A 19893-nucleotide genomic window follows, 5' to 3' on the forward strand; every position below is an offset into this window, starting at 1 on the left:
CATGGTAACTCCGAACATGGCCATGTAACATGTCTAGAATCATGGAATTGTCACCCCAATGCCATTCTGGTATTGGGGGGACAATTTAATGCATCCCCGGGTCTCTAGCACAGAACCCGGGTACTGCCAAACTTGCTTTCCGGGGTCTCCACTGCAGCTACTGCTGCTGCCAACCCCTCAGACAGGTTTCTGTCCCCTGGGGCCTGGGCAGCCTGGTCCCAGGAAGGCAGAACAAAGAATTTCCTCTGAGAGAGGGTGTTACACCCTCTCCCTTTGGAAATAGGTGTGAAGGGCTGGGGAGGAGTATCCTCCTCCAGCCTCTGGAAATGCTTTGATGGGCACAGATGGTGCCCTCTCTGCATAAGCCAGTCTACACCGGTTCAGGGATCCCCCAGCCCTGCTCTGGCGTGAAACTGGACAAAGGAAAGGGGAGTGACCACTCCTCTGACCAGCACCTCCCAGGGGAGGTGCCCAGAGCTCCCCCAGTGTGTCCCAGACATCTGCCATCTTGGATGCAGAGGTGTTGGGGCACAATGGACAGCTGGCCAGTGCCAGCAGGTGACGTCAGAGACCCCCTCCTGATAGGTGTTTACCTTTCTCAGTAGCCAATCCTCCTCTGTGGGCTATTTAGGGTCTCTCCTCTGGGCTATTCCTCAGATAACGAATGCAAGAGCTCACCAGAGTTCCTCTGCACTTCCTTCTTCGACTTCTGCCAAGGATCAACGGCTGACTGCTCCAGGACGCCTGCATAACCGCAACAAAGTAGCAAGAAGACTACCAGCAACATTGTAGCACCTAATCCTGCCAGCTTTCTCAACTGTTTCCTGGTGGTGCATGCTCTGAGGGCTGTCTTCCTTCACCCTGCACCAGGAAAAAAATCTCCTGTGGGTCGACGGAATCTTCCCCCTGCTAATGCAAGCACCAAACGTCTGCATCACCGGTCCTCTGGGTCCCCTCTCATCCTGACGAGCGTGGTCCCTGGAACACAGGAGCTGGGTCCAAGTGTCTCCCACAGTCCAGTGGCCCTTCTGTCCAAATTTGGTGGAGGTAAGTCCTTGCCTCCTCACGCCAGACAGTAATCCTGTGTACTGCAAGATCTGCAGCTGCTCGGACTTCTTTGCACTTTTCCAAGACTTCCTTTGTGCACAGCCTAGCCCAGGTCCCCAGCACTCCTTCCTGCATTGCCCAACTCGCTGAGTTGGACTCCGACCGCTGTCCTCAGATCTTCTAAGTGCGTGTCAAGGTACTTCTGCGGGTGCTGCCTGCTTCTGTGGCGGCTCTCTGAGTTGCTGAGCACCCCCTCTGTCTCCTCCTCCAAGGGGCGACCTCCTAGTCCTTCCTGGGCCTTAGCAACACCCAAAATCCTCAACCACAACTCTTGCAGCTAGCAAGGCTTGTTTGCGGTCTTTCTGCGTGGAAACAACTCTGCATCCTCCGGCACGCCATGGGACATCTTCTGACTAAAGGAGAAGTTCCTGGCACCTTCCCTTGTTGCAGAATCTTTGGCTTCTTCCACCCTGAAGCAGCCCTTTTGCACCTTCATCCAAGGTTTAGTGCGCTCCTGCCTCCCCTGGACACTTGCGTGATTCTTGGACTTGGTCCCCTTCCTTTAAAGGTCCTCAGGTCCAGGAATGCGTCTTCAGTGTTTTGCTGGCAGTTGTTGTCCTTGCAGAATCCCCTATCTCGACTTTACTGTCTTTCTGAGGTAGTAGGGTAACTTTACTCCTACTTTTCAGGGTCTTGGGGTTGGGTATCTTGGACACCTTTAGTGTTTTCTAACAGTCCCAGCGACCCTCTACAACCTACAGTAGGCCTGGGGTCCATTCGTGGTTCGCATTCCACTTTTGGAGTACATGGTTTGTGTTGCCCGTGGCCTATTTCTACCTATTGCATCCTATTGTGATTCTACATTGTTTGCACTACTTTTCTAACTGTTACTTACCTAATTTTGGTGTGTGTACATATAATGTGTGTATATTACTTACCTCCTAAGGGAGGGTATCCTCTGAGATACTTTTCGCATATTGTCACTAAAATAAAGTACCTTTATTTTTAGTAACTCTGAGTATTGTGTTTTCTTGTGATATAGTGCTATATGATATAAGTGGTATAGTAGGAGCTTTGCATGTCTCCTAGTTCAGCCTAAGCTGCTCTGCTATAGCTACCTCTATCAGTCTAAGCTGCTAGAACACCTCTATTCTACTAATAAGGGATAAATGGACTTGGCACAAGGTGTAAGTACCACAAGGTACCCACTATAAGCCAGGCCAGCCTCCTACAGGCACAAACATGGAAAGTGCACCCTATCTGTAATACAGGGCCAAGAGCACTTTCTTATGCCTCCTGGCCTCTAAGGTGGCAAACCTTGCAGGGAGCTAGTTCCACTGACTCCCTGCACCAGCCTCCCTCCTTTTTCTCCTCTGGGGCTTCTCTCCTTGCCACAGAAGTCCACTTCTTCCCCCAGCTAGTCCTTAGAGGGTATAAGGGGACCAGCTTCCCTGGTCCTAGTGAGAGGCCCACTCGTCCAGGGTTCAACTGTAGTCAGAATCCTTAGTCTAGATGAATATCAGGGGGGTTCTTCTTCCCGTTATCCATGGCTGTCCCTTTCAGTCCCAGTGTCCAGGAGAAAAAACACAACCAAGAGAGCTCTCTCCCTTGTCCAAGACCTTTTAAGTCGGGGCCAAAAGCTCTACAAACTAGGCACCTCTGGCCTACCCTAGGGTGCCACAACAATCTCCCCCTGTCCCATCCACCCTATACAGTATGTTGTGACAATTCAGAGTCCCTGGTCACATCTCCTCTGGGGGCCTAAGCTCCGTCTATCATTGACATAACTTCCAGGGCCTTTTCCACCAAATCTTTAATGGGAAGCCTCCTCCTGTGTTGACTCCAGAGGTCTGGGCTCCCTTCTTTGTTCAGTGGGTTTGGCCTGGGTCATCCCTGGTGTTAGACTTTTCATCCTTGGCGTGGTCTCCCTTACCTTTTTGCCTGTGTTTCCCAGGTTGTTGATGTGTGCTGGACTCTGATATTGCTGTTCCTGTTACTCTGGGCACTTTAACACTGCCAACCAGTGCTAAAGTGCAAGTGCTCCTTTACAAAATGTGTATGTAATTGGCTTATCCATGACTGGCATATTTGATTTACTAGTAAGTCCCTAGTAAAGTGCACTAGAGGTGCCAGGGCCTGTAAATCAAATGCTCTTAGTGGCCATGCAGCACTGGTTGTGCCACCCACATAAGTAGCTCTGTAATCATGTCTCAGACCTGCCACTCCAGTGTCTGTGTGTGCAGTTTTAACTGGAAATTCGACTTGGCAAGTGTACCCACTTGCCAGGCCTAAACCTTCCCTTTTCTTACATGTAAGACAGCCCTAAGGCGGGCCCTAGGTAGCCCCAAGGGCAGGATGCAGTGTATGGATAAGGTAGGACATATAGGAATGTGTTTTATATGTCCTGACAGTGAAATATTGCTAAATTCGTTTTTCACTGTTGCAAGGTCTGTCCCTCTCATAGGGTAACATGGGGGCTACCTTTAAATCTGATTACAGTGTAGATTCCATTTGGGAGTGGATGAACATGTGAAGTTTGGGGTCTCTGAGCTCACAACTTAAAAATACATCTTTTAGCAAAGTTGATTTTAAGATTGTGTGTTTGAAAATGCCACTTTTAGAAAGTGGGCACTTTCTTGCTTATACCATTTCTGTGACTCTGCCTGTTTATGGATTCCCTGTCTGGGTCAGTTTGGCAGTTGGGCTGGTTGCACCTCACACTAGACAGTGACACAAAGGGGTGTAGTCTGCATATCCTGATGAGCCATCTGTGTTAGGAGGGAGGGGAGGAGTGGTCACTCACACCTGAAAGGGCTGTGCCTGCTCTCATACAATGCAGTCTCCAACCCCCTGGTGTGTGCCTGGGGCCTGGCCTGGGCAAGGCAGGATTTCACATTCAAAAGAGACTTTGCTTTGAAGTAGGCCTACTTCAAAAGAGAAATTGGGTATAAGAAGGGCACCCACAACCACAGACTTTAGAAAACTTCTGGAAACCAGAGGAACCTCTGCCTGGAGAAGAGCTGCCCTGTGCTTTGGGAGCTATCCTGCAGTTGCTGCTTCTGCCAGAGTAAGAGGGCAAAGACTGTACTTTGTGTGCCTTCCATCTTGAGAAGAACTCTCCAAGGGCTTGATTTAGAGCTTGCCTCCTGTTGTTTGAAGTTTCAGGGACAGCAAAGACTTCTCCCTGCCAGCAGCTGGAGTCTCTGTAGAGACTCCTACTCTGCCCTGTGGTGCCCATCCAGTTCCTGGGACCCTGAAAGGAGAAGCTGGCAGCCTAAGAGGAGGATATCCACGCACAGATCGCCTTGTGGGGAAAAGATCGTTGCAACTCTGATCTGCGGCTAAAGAAATGATGCGCCACCCTCTCCACAGTTGAAAATTGACGCTCGCCAGAAACGCGACCGAAGAATCGACACACAGAGCTGGAGAAACGTCATGCAGCATCGCTGACGGAGGCTGGTACATCACAACCCACGCTGCGTGGTTTTCGGATCATCGTGCGGCTGGATTTCAAACGTAAGTACCGCTGGGCTGTAAGACAATGCAAGGCCTGACCGGATCCGAGGGTGCTGACTGGATCGACGCATCACTCTCTTGCGGAGAGAAGAAACGACACGCCCGACCCGACGAAAGGAGAAATGACGCAAGGTCTCGCTCATGAGTGAAATCGACGCATCGCAAGCCCTTTTTGACGCACACTCGCCCGTGCGTGGTTATTTTTGACACACCAAAGGTACATTTTCATGCTAACAGTATTAGTGTGTATTTTAAACTACATAAAGACTCTTTTTGCTTTTTAATTGATAACTTGACTTGTGTATTGTGGATTTTTGTTGTTTTGGTCTTGTTTTGTTTAGATAAATATTTCCTATTTTTCTAAACCTGTGTTGTCATTTTGTAGTGTTTTCATTAAGTTACTGTGTGCGTTGGTACAAATACTTTACACCTAGCACTCTGAAGTTAAGCCTACTGCTCTGCCAAGCTACTAAGGGGGTAGGCAGGGGTTAGCTGAGGGTCATTCTCTTTTACCCTGACTAGAGTGAGGGTCCTTGCTTGAATGGGGGTAACCTGACTGTCAACCAAAGACCCCATTTCTAACACCTAGTATAGGGTGGCAGCTGAGTGATTGATGCAGATCCTTCATCCCTTCCCCTTTCCTCCTCAGGAGCTAAGTGAAGCACCATTAATTGCACCCTTTGTGTGGGAAAGCCTTTGTTCTGCTGCTAGAGAGAAATGTAATTAACTTGGCACAGGAGGGTGACAAAAGGCCTAGGTTCTGATCCTGAGCTGAGCTAGAGAAATATGATAATCCTGGATGACCCATAAGTCGTACAGATATTGTCTTGAAACTCTCAGATTTGGGTTTGGCATATAGGTTCCACCCCATTTTGATACATCACTGGTCTCTGGAGGCTACATGGAAGCGAAAGTACACTCTAAGGCATTAGTCTCCATAGGTGTATAATGTAGAGTCACTGCAGACAAGACAGTAAACCAGACTGACTTTCCTTATGAGTGTACACTAACAATATGGGGCCTACCCCAGGTCTGTGTTTTATCCTGCAGTCACCTCTAAGCCAGGCTACCTGTGCGCATTTACCAGACTGCGCACAACAGGTGTCTCACACGCACAGCCTATATATATGTGCACACATGTTCATGTGTAACCAGCCAAGAGCCCCTTACCCAGGCTGCATTGCTGCAGCCATTTCTTAAAAGGCATACGTTAGTGGTAAACACACGCAGTTCATTTACTGTGTGTTTACTGTGAGAGAGTCACCGGATGTGAGACTTACCAACAGAAAACACTTAAAAAAACAGGTGTTCAATAAGTGAAAAATCCAGGCAGATTTGATGGGCAGAACCCATCCCTTTACACTAGGCAATTATTTTATTTCACAGTACCTCATTTTTCTTATAAGACTACCTTGAAATACATGAGTTCACAAAAACCTCTTGTGTTTGATTTAATAGGCTATAATGTTACACTATATATAATAAAAACCGAGAGCACATATACAGTGTAGGACAACTGACTTGCCTCTTGGTTCATTATTAGCCTTCTTACCACTGTAGGAGTTAGTGAACTATCATTGTTGGTGAGGGCATGAATGATTCTAAGTTCATATTTAAAAACTATCCCTTCTAATAAATGCCACTTAATGCAGCAATATAATGTAATGAACTATGGTGCAAAGAGCCCACATGTTACAGACTTTCTTTGAATTTTGAGGAGAGTTTATCATATTTTTACATGATTTTGACAGCTCTGCTCGTGTAGAGGCTCTTGAAGCCAAGCCAAACCCTGGGCTTTGCTGTCCCTGTTAATTTTGTGGCGTACACACCTTTATATAGATGAATGCATTTTGCGCAATAATTTTCCTGAATTTGGGTATTTAAAGGCAATTGAAAACATATATGTAGGATATTGGGTTACTGGTTGAGGGGTGAAATTCTACTGAAGCAGCTACCACTATTCCTATCAGCTCGAAACGTAAGCAAACCCAAATTAACCCGTGCTTTACACTCTGGTAACGTGGCATAGAAGTAGTGATTTTTAATGTAGAGGCACTGTGCAAAGTATTTTGCACTTCAAACAGCAATAAAAGTGAAAACACAAAACAAGAAAAATCCCAAACCAATTTAGAGAAATAAAGTGAAATTCGCTAAATTATTTGGGACTAAAACAACAAAAATCCATTTAGTAGACCCAGATATATGAAGTTTTTAAGATGTAAGTGAAAATAGTACTTAGAAGCACCAACTTTGTTGATCTGGTCGCACCGGACCAGGACAAAGTCACAAGTTCTGGCTGACATTGATGGAGCGTGGGCCGGGTACAAGGATCAAGTTAGACCCACTTAGTACGTTAAATCCTGGTTTGCGGAGCGTTGCAACTTCCTGCTGCGAAGATGCGTGCCTCAGCAGTAGTTCCAAGGAAGCTGCAGTTCCGCAATGCAAAGTTCTGCATTGTCATAGAGGATGCCATAGATGAGGGGATTGAGGTGCAAAGTCCAGCATCAAGGATGTGTCGCACAGTGGCGGGTCAAAAGGTGCTGTGATGCGAGTCCTGCATCGTTGTTGAGGATGCCATCAACGAAGGGCTTGCGAAGTGAAGGCCTGCATCAAGGATGCGTTGAGCAGTGGTGGTCCAAGGAGGCTGCAATGCGAGGTTCTGTGTTGGAATGCATTATTCTGTGGCGGTTCTGAAGCAGAGCTGTGAGGAGATGTGTTGTGCTGCTTTGGTTCTGCCCACAGGACCAAAACTTTGCTGGCAGAGCACATTCAGGCCTACTTCCAAGAGTCCACAACTGGAGTGAAACCACTTAGGGGGGCAAGATTCATGACAGATAGAGTTCAAGGGCTGAGTTCAAGGTGGTTAGAGTCATTTCTGTCCTTTAGGATCTGAACAGGAGGCCAGAAAACTAGTCCCTCGTGTTGCTCCGATGGTCCTGGGTTCAAGATATAGGTGCAGTCCTTCTCACTCAGCCAGCAGGGTAGAGGCCCTTTTTGCAGAGCAGCACAGCAGTTGTTCTGAGTCCTCCACAGGTCCAGAGGTGTGCTGAAGAGTTGGGTCAGAGGGTCCAATATTTATACCTGGTGTCAGCTTTGAAGTAGGAAAAGGATCTGAAGGTTTCCACCCCAGAGGTGTTTGGAATTTCCTGTCTTCTTGCCCTGGCCCCAGCTCGTGTAGGGTCATGAAGACTGGTGTCAAACCCTTTGCAAGTGTGCCCAGGTAGAGCCTTTGTGATGTGCAAGTATGATAGGTGACATCTCCTCCCCTTCATCATATCAGAGATGCCCCATCCAGCCAACACTTATACCCCTTTGTCTCACTGTCTGGGAGCAATACACAAAGACCAACTGCCGGCTACACCTAGTCATGTGACCCAGAATACAGATTGCAGGTATCAAATGGCTGGGACAAGAAAATGCCAACTTGCCAACTTTCTAAAAGTGGCATTTTCAGAATTGTGACTTACAATCTCATTCTACCATAAACAAGAGTTTTAAACTACAAATCCATAGACATCAAACTTGACATTCCCATCTGCTTCCAATTGAAAGTTAACACTGTAGTAATGTAAATTTATGTTATCCTATGTGGGAGGTAAGCTTCGCAGTAGTGAAAAACGAATATAAGAGTTTTTCACTACCAGGACATGTAAGAGTTAAAAATACATGTCACACCTTTAAAATACACTGCACTCTGCCCTATTGGCTAGTCAGGTCCTACCTTAAAGGTGACTTATATGTATTAAAGAGGAAGGTTTAAATCTGGAAAAAGGTTTACTTTACATGGTCGAAATGGCAGTTTAGAACAGCATACACAGGCTGCAATGGCAGTCCTGAGACATTTAAAGGGTCACTTAAATGTGTGGCACAATAAGCGCTGCAAGCCCACTAGTAGCATTCAATCTACAGGTCCTAGGTACATGTGGTGCCACTTTACTAGGGACTTACAAGTTAATTTAATGTGCCAATTAGATGTCAGCCAATTTTACCCTGTTTGGAGGAGAGAACACATGGACCTTAGCACCTGTTAACATTGGTAAAGTGCACAGAGTCCCAAGACCAACAAAAAGGAGAGCAGCTAAAATGGAGGAGTAAGGCAAAAGGTTTGGGGGGAAGAACACCGTAAGGCTAACAGGTATAACAGTAAAAAGGAAAGAAAAAACATACTGAGAAACTAGGTCTATCCGATAGATCCAAAAATGAAACTTGATTTATGATATATATGGAAAAAACAGTGGTTCCCTTAGAAACATCTCAAATTTGGTCCTAGAATTCAAGTTAGTATTGCAACAAACTTGTTAATGTTTACAAATCATTTGAGGTCTGTAATCTCTATAAGTTATCACATACACAATATAAACAAGCATCATACCAATGGCTATTTATTGTCTGCATCTCAACATAACTCCAAATGTGAAGTGTTTGATGCTTTTAAGAAAGGTGATTCAGGAGTGATAGATTAATAGTTCACTTGAAGATGGAGTCAGTGGTCTTTCAACCTAAGCAGATTACACTGGTAATCATCAGGACTAAAGTAGTTTTAAAGACCTGAAAGGATTTGACTGAAGGTGCCCAGTGGTTCCCTGTTGAATAATATGAATCTAAGGCAGGGTAAGAAACTCTGGTATGAAAATTGGTGCAATATATAATTTGATTGAAGGGACCTGAAGGGTGAAGTGAATGTTGAGAGGCCTATAAAGGTACGAACAGAAGCAGTCAGCAGGCTGCAAATGATTATAAGCTGTTCAGTGCTTGATTTGTGCTTGTTTCCGGTGCAGAGCGCCGGCACTTATTTGTGAGCAATGGCACTTATTTTTCTGCCTCAAGCATTTACTGCGAGCAGGGTTGGCTTTAGGACTGATGGTGACCTGTGCAACAGTTCATTGTGGTGCCCCCCCACCCCATGACCTCATCCTCGGTTTCACTCACTACCACCAGGCAAATGTGCCCCTCATCTCTCCATCGCTCCCCTTTCACATACATTCATGTGTTTTAAAGCACTTGTAAAGGCTGACTTTGCTTATCCACTCAGCTAGCCACTTAAACTATAGGGGCATATTTAAGAGCCCCTAGCGCCATTCTAACGCCACATTAGCCCCATTTTTTTCACGCTAATATGGTGTTAGAAGGCCAAAAACGCCGTGCCATATTTACAAAGTGGCGCAATGCATGCATTGCGTGACTTTGTATCCCTTTGCGCTATATTATGCCTGCGCCAGGCATAATGTATGCAAAGGTGGCATTTTCCTGTTTTGGGGTGCCAAAAAATGGCACAAAGAAATTAGACAGATTTCTTTGCGTCATTTTTTTCCGGCACTTTTAACGCCTGCTCAGAGCAGGCATTAAAAGGAGACTTCCATTGGTTACAATGGGCCTCTGGGTGCTTTGCAAGATAAGCGTCAAATTATTTGACGCTAATACGACAAAGCACCGGACTAGCAGAAAAAATTCTGACGCTAGTCCCCTAACTACCACCATGGTGCACAGTATTTTAAATATGTGGTGCAAGAAAAGTGGCGCTACACTTTGTGCAGCACCACTTTTCTTAAATATGCCCCATAGTTCTGTGTTTTGCAGGAGGCATATTAACCCTCTATGCTACTTTATGTTGAATCAAAGCTGCCAACAGGCAAAACTCCCATCTCTCTCTTTCTAGCAGGAACATTAATCACAAGAGATAGCTTGACATTTTAATTGTTTCTTTAAGGCTAAACGCACAAGGAACTGTTCAGCAGGTGCTTTTGAATCACAAGTTTCTGACGTTATTGCTAAACACAGCGCACCCTGGAGTTCAGCGCCTGGTGTGGTCGCACCGCTCAAAAGCCGGCCCTGACTGCGAGCAAAATACACATATGGGAAAGATGGAGGAAGAGAAAAACGAAAAAGCGTCACAATGGGAGAAAGCAGAAAGCTGCAAGAGTGAGCTGAAGTGGCTGAGAGTGCCTTTAAACGGACTAAAGAGGCCCGAGATGTCTTCAGGATTACGCTGCCTCAGTATTCCGTGTTCGCACATTTAATTGCAGCAGCCCCGTGTTTTAGAGAAGGGCTTCCGGCACCAGCACGTTTTTATTTACAACTTAAGCACTGGCTGTGGTAAGAACTCAGTGGGTGGGAGAAGAAGCAGTGATTAAGTTGCGAATAAATGGGTGGACCTAGTTCTGTAATTAAACCATCACTATCAATGGCAAATCTCTCCCAGCCCCTTAAAGTGCTAATCAAAAATACTAAATGAGTGGAGCACAGCACTGGCTAGCACCCTCTCTGCTGCGGAGGGGGGGTGGGCTTGAAGAATTTGGCACCAAGCAATCCAAATCAAAGTTTGTCTGGATAGTCCTACAGGGCTAAACCAAAGCCAAGCATCTGGCTTGACCCCAGCTTCAGATTTCAGTAGCTCGTACAGCTCCATTTTCTACACAGCCACATATGCCTTTTAAGACAAGCCTGAACATAGACCTCAAATTTCACTAGTTGAGAATGAGACTCACATATTTGTTGTCTGAGCTGAGCTCTCATTTATGACAAGTTAAATATCGCACCTCTACACCTCATAAGAGGGGTTTAAGCTTTTACTTTTAAGAGGGACTCTGATCAGAGCACTGGTGTGCAGAACACCTTCTGGCAGTTGTAGAAGCTCCAGGGAACAATCTCATTATGGAGTAGCATAACTCTCAAGTTTTCCAGGTCAATGGGTGAGCTACTCAGACAAGGACCTCGGAATGCTGACCAGTCTAAGGGAACCCTTACATGGATACTTCAATTGATAGATGTGGCCACTTGGGACACTTACGACTGGTATTCCACTACTTCTTTATGCCATGTCCTACTTTTTTGAAGTTTTGGCATTTTTTGTATTCATTGTATATTTGTTTAGATTTGGTATAGTTTTACTACTCATGTCGTCACTGATGTCAATGTGTGATCTCTTGTGATGCCTTTAAAAGTGCTAATTAAGGGGGTTGTGGGCTGGATGGCCAATATTGTGGTCGTCCCTCCGTGAGCTCTCAGCTCTCTGGTTAAGACTCCATTGCCATCCTCACTTCTGGCACTCTCCCCTGCACTCAGGAGCAAGGGAGAGGTTTATAGGTACCTGTGCATCTGAGGGGCTTCCATTGCCACTAAGGCAGAGGTCTCCAAGCTTTTTAATGCCGTGCCCCCCCAGCTGAAAAATAAAAACTTTGGGCCCCCTCCTCAGAATTTTGCACAATTATTGTATAAAGATGGCAATGTTTAAATATGTCTAGACCTATTTAAACACTGCAGTTAAGTACTGTTACCTTTTTAAAGATGCAAAAACATGCTTCTGCTTAAAACAAAGGCCTGTTATGTGTATAATTCTTCTTTTGGCAAGAGTCTGGCGCCCCCCCTGTGATCACTTGAGGCCCCCCTAGGGGGGCCCGCCCCCCAGTTTGAAGACCTCTGCACTAAGGTGACACAACTTCAGCCTAATTGTGCCCGGCCTGTCCTGGGAAGCCCATCAGCCTGGATGGTGCAGCTAATGGAAATGGCCCTTCCAATGCTGCTACGCACCGCACTACTGCCACCACTCCATTGTAGGGGGAATGGAGCGCAATACCAGAGGAGATGGCGATACACACCAACAGTATACCACAGCGGAACTGTGGAGATCATGGCCTGTGCATACATCCCTGGATGTGGGGAGGGGATTTACTGTGTCAGTTGTTGTGCTTAGGTATGTATTAAACTTTGTTGTGGGTTCTCGTGAGTAGAATGTAAGTGCTCGTGGGTACAATGTTGAAATTTTAAGGGGTGGAATGTACAGGGAGAACGATGGGATATGGTGGTGGAAGATGGCACAGATAGATGACAGCTGAGGGATTTCTCTCTATGTATGCTGCTGGTGCGAAGGGTTCTAAGTTGCAATACATTTTATGTACCTTCCTACTTGTTATGTGGTACAGGAATTTAAGAATTTTGGCAATGAGCACTCAGGGCCCACCATCGAACCCATTTGGTTACTGATTATCTGTTTATACAGTAAGACCTTTTCATCACTTTATGCTGCCTTTGAGAGACTTAAGTGACTTTCTGCTGCCGCTATCGCGTTTGCGCATAGCTTGGGTTTTCGAGTTTACTAGCGCGCGATCGTCGGCGGTAGCAATTTAGGAATCCTGTTGCTCCTGCGCTCCTCATTTTACGCCCGTTGGGGGCTGTAACAATACTGGACAGAGTTTTGCTCGAGGGGATAGTGGTGTCAGGCCCCCTATTCCCGTATATATTCCAACTAATTCCCCAGCAAAAGTCTTTACAGACCTTTTTTGATAGCAGGGTTTCCCCCCCTTGTTTGATTTGGCAGCAGTGTATACTGGGACCTCTGACTGATATTTACACTGCCATCATGGCCCATAAAGATGATTATTATGGGGAACATAATGAACAGCCTGGCCAGCACATGGAGGAACGCCTAGTGGAGGCCCTAGATTTTCATGTGCCAGACTCTGTAAATAAGGCGTTAGTGAAGGTCTTACATCCTTTTGCGCAACCTATATTTAATTTTGGCCTGAGGCGATTTGATGCAGGTTCGGGGGACCCCACCCCAAATGAGGTCAATTTAAATGAGCCTGGCCGGTCAGATTTTGACCCTTTTGAGCACATCAGGGAGCTGATCCAGCAACGCAATCAGTGCGGAATCCCACCTTCAACTTCAGATTTTGAGGACAAATCACCTTCTGATAAACGCAGGGGCAAGCGCAAATGCAAAACGTGCCATTCTGAGAACTCTGATCCTTCTCCCCCTCTGGCTAAAAATCTCCTATTCGATCAGGACAATATCATACATCCCAGGTCCTCAGAGTGGACTCCTTGTCCTGAGGTGGCTGCTTACGTGCAATCCCGACTTGGGAAAAGTTTTCAGAAAGACATTCGTAGCACTCTACGTTCAGAGTGTCCACGCCCAGCTCTCAAGGGGAAAGTAGCGGAGACCCCTGAGTTAGACAAGCATATGATGACTTTCCTTAAGAAATGATCTAAGGATCAGAAGAAGGGTATTGACAGGGCCGTGCAGGGATGCCACTAAACTAGTGGATTTCCGGCCCTCTCACCAAAATTCTTGATTTGGCAGTCCAGGCCAAAGAATGGCAAGGACCCATTGACCCAAACATTTTGCTGGAATGTTCTCAAAGGGCCATTTGCCTGTTAGGTAAAGATAACTGCTTGATGTCCACTGAATACAGGAAGTCATTTTTATTGCGCATTGAACCAAAACTCGCAGAATTGGCTTCAGCAGATGCTGGACCAACTGCTAAAGGCCTTTTGTTTGGTGACAGGTTCGTCAAGGACCTTGCCAAATACGCTGCTACCTTTTCAGCACTGGACAAGGCCCAGACTTCAATTAAAAAAGTGTTCAACAGTGGCCTTTTTCACAGGGCCGGGTGTTTCGGAGGTCTAGCGTCGGGCAGTTTCACTTCCCGGACCTCTCATCCATACCAGAGAACTCGTGGAGATTCCAGTTTCCAACCCAATTCCAACTTCTATCCAGCCAAAGGTCCTGGGTACAGAGGCCACAACCCTAGAGGACCTCACAGAGGAGGATATTACAGTCACAACGCCTCTCAAACAGGTAAAACTCATATCTTCCAGGGATGTTGTTCTGGGGGGAAGAGTGAGTCTATTTGCTAAAAATTGGCTTTTGGTTACACAAGATGCTTGGGTTGTTAGAAACAATTTCAGGTAATCATCTGGAGTTTTATTCAGAACCCCAACAAACAGAGATCCCTCCTCCTCTCAGTTTTTCCCATCAAGAGACAGTTTTCATAGATCAAGAAATAGAGACCCTTCTCCAAAATGGCGCGATTGTCGCTTCTCATCCTCATCCAAGAGGTTTTATAAGTATGATTTTTTTGGTCCAGAAGAAGGTTGGGGGGTCATGTTTAGTTCACAGCCTGAGACATTTCAACTCATGGATTGTTTACCGCCACTTCAAGATGGAGGGCATCCATCTTCTCCGGGATCTCTTACTGGAAAGAGACTGGATGGTCCACCTGGACCTCAAAGATGTGTATTTGACCATTCCAATACTTGCCCCACATCGCAGATTCCTTCAATTTCTTTGGAGAGACAATGTTATGAGTTTTCCGCTCTTCCCTTCGGCCTTTCTCGGGTCCCCTGGTGCTTCACCAAGGTAATGCGACCGGTGATGCAATGGTTAAGGGAAAAAGGGGTTTGTCTGATAGTTTATTTAGATGACATCCTCATCCTGGCTCAGGAGGAGCGTCTTGCTCTTCTCCATCTTTCATGGATAATGCAACTCCTGCAAGACCTAGGGTTTATAATCAATGTGGAGAAGTCTCATTTACAACCAATCCAGAATATAGAATTCTTGGGCTTCCGGATAGACTCCGTCTCAATGCTGTTGAAGCTTCCCTTAACCAAGAGACTAGCTATAAAGAAAGAGTTGAAGAAAGCTTTATCTGCTTATTCAATTTCCTTGAGGGTATTTGCCCGATTGGTGGGCTTCCTAGCATTGTCTATTCAAGCCATATTTCTGGGGCCTCTACATTATCGTGCTCTTCAGAGGTTAAAGATTCTTCACCTTCGCATGGGTCTGACTTACTCTGAACTGATTGTTCTGTCTTAAGAAGCTCGGACAGAACTTCAATGGTGGCTGAATCATATGGACGCTTGGAATGGCAGGGCGATTTTTACCTTGGTTCCAGAAGTGGTCCTAGAATCAGATGCCAGCAGATGGGGCTGGGGAGCCAGATGTGGTCAGATAGAGACGGGGGACAGTGGTCCCCAGAAGAGCTTCAACTGCACATCAATTGCTTAGAATTCTGGCGGGATCTTTTGCAGTGAAGACGTTGTCCCCTTCCAAATCAAAATGTTGTACTCTCCTGACAATGGACAACATTTCAGAGGTCAAGGACTTCTGGCATTTTTGTCTAGCCCATCGGATTTCCATTTCGAGTGAATATATCCCGGGGAAAGTGAATGTAGTCACGATTGGCGTCTTCACCCCAGAATATTTCAATTCCTGAATCAGCTCTGGGGTCCGTGCTCCCGGCTGAATACACATCTTCCACTTTACTTCAGTTGGAGACCGGATCTGAATGCCCTCTGCTCGGATGCTTTTCTCCAGGACTGGAAAGGGGACTTGCACTATGCATTTCCCCCATTCTCCATGAGCCACCAAGTTCTATCCCAGGTAATTCGTCAGAGAGCAGAATTAGTTCTGATAACCCCATTTTGGAAAGCTCAGTCGTGGTTTTCGGTGGCGCTGACATTATGTTGTGCTGCTCCAATTCAAATCCTTCCTTCAGAGGACCTGTTATTGGACCCAGTGGGGAGTCTCCATCCTCTGGTTCTGGAGGATCAATTACTACTCATGACCTGGAGGAAATCAGGGGATCCTCTCAGGGTTCTGACTTTTCAGACGACACTAGATTCTTCCTTTCACAATCCTTGGCTCCTAGTACGCATAAACGATATGCCTCCGCCTGGAGGAGATGGTTGGATTGGTGCAGTTAAAGGGGAGTGGGTCCCTTGGGGGCCTCAGTGCAAATGATAGCAAACTTTTTGTCACATATTGCATCTCAAGGACTAGCATACAGGACGGTGAATAATTTTAGATCTGCCATTTCTGCTGAACACCCTCACATCAATGGTAAACCAGTGGGTGAACAACCGTTAGTTTGTAAGTTATTGCGTGGCGTTTATATATGCTTCATCCTCCGCTTCCAAAGTATTCATCTCTTTGGGATGTCAACATTATATTAAAATTTATGGTGGCCTGGCCGGCCAATGAGGGTCTTTCAAGGAAACAGTTGTCAGCAAAATTGACTACGTTACTTTGGCTAATTTCTTGTAGGAGAGTTTCTGATGATAAAGCCCTGGACATTACAGTTAGAGTTTTTACTCATACGGGAGTATCTTTTCGCATTCCTAAACATACAAAGTCAAACTCTAAATGTATCAGTTATCCAGCTTTTAGAGATAATTCTAAATTGTGTGTGGTAAATTGTCTAAAAGCTAATGAAGATGTCATTAGAGAATTGCAAAGGGATGTAAATAGGCAATTATTGATCTCCTTGCAAAAACCTTTTGGTCCTGTTTCCTCTGCAACTCTTGCGAGATGGGTCAGGTGGTTGTTTCAGGAAACAGGTACTGATATCTCCATATTTGGAGCTCATTCTGTTCGTGGGGCTAGGACTTCTAAAGCTTTCAATTCAGGATCTAGATTGGAAGATATCATGACAGCAGCTGACTGGTCATCAGATTCTATCACAAACCAATTGTTGGTGTTGCTTCTGGAGTGATCGCTCAGCTTTAAATTAGCATAATCCGTAGCCTCCGGTCCTGACATAGAATCTCAAATTTTCTAGCTTTCGCGCCAAGAATTTTCAATTCCATTAAGGACACGAGGCGAGGATTATCCCGCCCGGGTTATTTGAATTATGTGACAGATGTTATCTTTTATATCAATTTGCAATGCATGTTGTCCCACACTCTATTGATTATATGGTGTTATAAATTAAGAGGCTACCTCTTTCTTATTCTTCTTTGTGGATGAAAGGCCGACTTGATGGATACATTTGGGTAGTCTTCTACAAATTTGGAGGAGGTTGATTCTTTCCTGCACCGTTGTGCAATGTTTCCCAAGTTCCTGATTCGAGAAGATATCGTTGTTTGGACTCAGTTTTCATGGAGATTGGTTCGTTATTATGTTCTCTTGCCATGGATGTGCAAAGGAAGAGGACGGACTTTGCTTGCTTTGTGTTATATATTGGAGAGTAAAGCCTGATTGGAGGGTCGTTATGAGGCTCTGTGATTGTGGGAAATGTAGTTTTGTTTTTTACTGTATTTTTATTGGCTGCTGTGTGTTGCATTAAAGAGAGAGATAAGCATAATCCTCTCCTTCGTGTCCTAAATAGAATTGAAAATTAATGTCGTAAAAGCTAGAAAATTTTAGATTCTGTTCCTGTGCTCAGATCTGCCCGCAGCGGGAACGCTACGTCACAAAGCGTTCAAGCTCTGTTCCTGGATTTGCGGCATAGAGTGTTTATGTAGCATGTCTACTCACATGAAGGTGATGGCCATCTTTGATTGGGCCATCAATTGTGAACAGTAATACGCACACCTCTTAATTATTAACATTTCAGTCAAGCTCATTTAAAAAACAAAATAGCCTGTCTATCGGTGACAGGCACACCTGGAAACATATTGTGTGTGCTGATTAATGGACATCATTTAGCCTTGTTGTCAGTGACAGGAACACCAACGCCAAATAACGTGCAAAATAAAGCGCTCATTTTTTGGGCCAACTCTTCGCCTGTTATCAGTGACAGGCACGATCAGCAGTCCTACTCATCACCCTGTTTGAACTTCAAGAGCCAACTCTTTGCCTGTTATCCATGACAGGCACACCTCAGCAGCATTATTCAGCGTCCACAACACTTATTATCTAACAACATTATTGTTGATGTTGTGATATATTTGTTGCTTATTTATTACTCGTTTATACAAGTAATTGCTGATACTTATTTGTTTCTCTGGGTGGTTAGTAAGTTAAAGATTATAGCATGACCACTATGGATTTATCTTTAATGAAACCTCTCATGGTAAAGGAGGATGAGGTCAACAACTTAAAATGGGAGGAGTGAAAGAATTATTTCATCAATTATATTGAAACATTTGAGAACATGTCACCACAAAAGAAGAAAAAAAGCATTGTTGCATTGCCTTGGCCATGGTGGTTTGAAAATATACAATTGCATGGAAAAGAAACAATGCTCAGGAGATGAAGGAGATGTTTTCACAAGAGCTTTAGCAGATCTGGACACATACTTTGCACCTACTGTTTGCAAAGCGATTGACCAATATAATTTTTATCACAGGAAACAAGGTCCCAATGAGAAGGTTGAGGACTATGTAGCTGCAGTAAGAAAACTGGCATAATCCTGCAAGTTTGGGAGTTTGGAGGGTGAGTTAGTGCAAGATCAAGTAAATATGCACTGCAACAATTCTAATATACAAGGCAGGTTGTGGGTTCATGGTCAGTGCAGTTCGCAGAAGGTCACTGCTATTATTAACCAATCAGAACTTACCTCCATTTCTACTAAAGCAGTAGTGTCCTCCAGCGAAAGAAATTGAGAGGATGAAATGGTGAAAATTGTGAAAACAAAAAGCCACTAGGGGTTCAGGAGAGACTAAGGAAGAATGAAAAAAGCATAGGGAAACCCAAATCTAATTCAAAGATGGAGGATTTGAATGGTAAATTTTACTGATGTGGTAGTTTTTTTCACCTGGCTCACGATAAAAATAGTCCTGCATTGGGACAAAAGTGTGACAAATATGTCATTAAAGGTCACTATGCATGTATGTGTCGAAAAAAAAAATCTGTGTGCGTGAAAAAACCTGAGAGAAAGAAGCCTATTTGCGATATGGTGGTTGGGGTACTCCAAGTGTCGTTAGTGGCTGACTCTGGGTCAGCATTTACCATCATCAACAAGGATCTGTGGTCCAATCTATTATGTAACAAAATAGTAACCGTGCTAGAAAAAACTTACATAGAGTTTTATGGGTGAACCCATTGACCTTTTGGGATTTTGCAAATTATTATTCGAGTTCAAAAGTAGGAAGGCGCAATGCAAACTTCATGTTGCTATGTCTGGTCCATGTGTTTTGGGTTGGTGGGATCAGGGAGAGTTGGACATCATACTGGATCCCAACAGCCCAGATTCTGTGTATTGTAAACAATGATAAGAAAGATGGGGCAAATGTAGTCAACAAATTTCTGAAAGTATTTAAAGGTACAGTGGGTTAATTGTAAGAATTTGTTCAAAAGATTATCCTAAAGGAAAACGCATACCCTTGCATACACAAACTGAGAAATATTCCTGCGAGTCTGAGGGAGAAGTGATCTACAAACTTAATAAACTGGTAGAGAGTGGCATGATTGGGCAAGTTCAGCCTTCGAATTGGGTAGTTCCATTAGTTGTGGCAAGAAAAGCAAATGGATGCATCCTCCTCTGTGTGGACTTAAGAGAGCTTAATAAGAACATCTTTGTGGACATATTTCCGTTATTGAGAATTGATGAACTGTTATCGGCAACTAAAGGCATGAAGTGGTTTTCCACAATATACTTAAGGTTTGCTTTCCACCAGGTACCTTTACACTGCAGTAGTATACACCTCACTGCGTTTATAACTTCTGTAGAGTGTTTTCAATTCAAGAGAGTTACGTTTGAGCTGCAGCCATGTTCCAACGTCCGATGTACAAGTTATTCTGGGACAGGAGGAATGCCATTTTTTTCCAAGGTGACATTCTAATTATAGGGAAAGACAGAAAAGAACACGATGAAGAATTACTCGCAG

This window comes from Pleurodeles waltl, chromosome 5 (assembly GCF_031143425.1).
Source record: "Pleurodeles waltl isolate 20211129_DDA chromosome 5, aPleWal1.hap1.20221129, whole genome shotgun sequence".
Classification (NCBI taxonomy): domain Eukaryota; kingdom Metazoa; phylum Chordata; class Amphibia; order Caudata; family Salamandridae; genus Pleurodeles; species Pleurodeles waltl.